The sequence below is a fragment of the Urocampus carinirostris genome, chromosome 4 (genome assembly GCF_059441175.1).
Source record: "Urocampus carinirostris isolate Australia breed hairy pipefish chromosome 4, RoL_Ucar_1.0, whole genome shotgun sequence".
NCBI classification, from domain to species: Eukaryota; Metazoa; Chordata; class Actinopteri; order Syngnathiformes; family Syngnathidae; genus Urocampus; species Urocampus carinirostris.
The window spans coordinates 12,537,538-12,539,477 of NC_142352.1; positions in this window are offsets into that span (position 1 = coordinate 12,537,538).

Sequence of the window (1,940 nt, forward strand, 5' to 3'; positions counted from 1 at the left end):
CCATTTTGCTTTCATTCTACCAGTCTCTTGTTTTTCTTTCTCTCATTCTATCTATCCCTCTAATCCTTTCTGTCTCTTTTTTCCTCTGTCTTTCTCTCTCGCTCTTTCTGTTGCTCTTTCTGTCTAGCTCTCGCTTTCTCTACCCCTTTCTCTCTATCTCTTTCTTGCTCTCTCACTTGCTATATTTTTTATCTCTCCCATTCTTTCTCTATGTCTGTCTAAATATATTTAGCGCTCTGTCTATCCTTCTCTCTGTCTTTCTCTTTCTTTCCCTCTGTTTCTCTTTAACTTTTTTTACATGTCTTGCGCTCTGTTTCACACTGATTTTACCTTTTTTCTTTCTATCTGTCACTTATTCTCTCTCTCTCTTGCTTTTTTCTTTTCTCTCTCACTTGCTCTCTTTTTCTGAATCCCCCATTTCTCCCTCCCTTTCTTTCTCTCTTTCTCTCTCTGCCTGTCTTTGTATCTTTCTCTCTCTCTCTGTCTATTTTCTACTCTGTCTTTCTCTCTCTTTCAATCATATTCTTACTGATTACATCTTTCTTCCTCTCTCCATCACTTTCTCTTTGTCTCTTTTTGTTTCCCTCTCACTTGCTCTCTTTTTCTCAATCTCCAGTTTGCTCGCTCCCTTTTTTCTCTCTTTCTCTCCCTGTCTGTCAATTTCCTACTCTGTCTTTCTCTCTCTTTCAATCACATTCTTACTGATTCCATCTTTCTTTCTCTATCACTTTCCCTTTGTCTCTTTGTTTATCTCTAACCTGCTCTCTCTTTATCAATCTACACTTTACACTCCCTCTTTCTTTCTCTCTCTCCCCCTCTCTCTCTCTTGCTGTTCCCCTAGCTCTCGTTATCTCACTCTTACTCTCTCTCGGTCTCTCATTTACTCTTTCTCTCTCTCTTACTTGATTTCTCCGTCTATCTTTATCTTCTTTAAAGGCACCCGTGACTGATCCATATGACTGGCGTCATTTCTGAGTTGTTTGCTTACTGTAAACCGTCTGAAAGTTAAAATTAGGTAAAGGGTCACTCTATATTAAAGCAATGGAGCCCATCCCAGCCATCTCCGGGCAGTGGGCGGGGGACACCCTGAACTGGTTGCCGGACTATATCCTTAAATTTGAAAAACTGCCTGGGAGCTAAAAGAGTCGGCTCTTTTCAATGAGCCGAGCCGAAAAGGCCAGTTCTCTAAATAAAGCAGAAATTGTCATCACTAGGTGGTGAAGGTTTGAGGGAGGATCCGACGGGCAGACAGGCGGGCGTGGTGACGTCACGTGGAGAAAGTCGGGAGGAGGTCGAAGCTCAGGCGACTGGATCTGTCTGTGTTGCTCATTTCATCTTCTTTGCTTCATCCTCACCGTAACCATGCACGAATAATAAAAACAATTGCTTCATTCGAACCTACATCTCCACGTATGTTTAAAAATAACAACCACAGAGAAGACAAGGGTCTCCAATTCATCGTTGGATTGCATCGTCAGCATTTCTTTCTTCTTACTATTTTACTATTCTAAGATCTTTCTTCATAACTGACGCCATGATTACATTTACACACAAAATATCACCTAATGAAGAGCTAATAATGTAATCCTGCATTGCAAAAGTGTCAGTCTCTAGAGTAATGCATGCTCCCGTCACAATGTAATTGCAGCCAATTGCTCTGTTCGGTAGATATTATTGCATATTAACTCACAGTTCACGTTCGAGCGCTGTGTGTCTAATACGCGGCTCACATACTCCCTCTAGCGCCCAATTTAATGCAGCTCGACTGATAGGTCAGTGGTTCTCAACCAGTGGAGTTAACTGGTGTGGGTGGACATTCGTCTTAACTGGGGAGGCACATAAAATACTTGAAATACAGTGTAAGGCTACAGCACTTTTGTTTTTTCCTTAAATGAGAATTTAAGGTAACTGCTGTTGTGATTTGTGCTATACCTAATTGG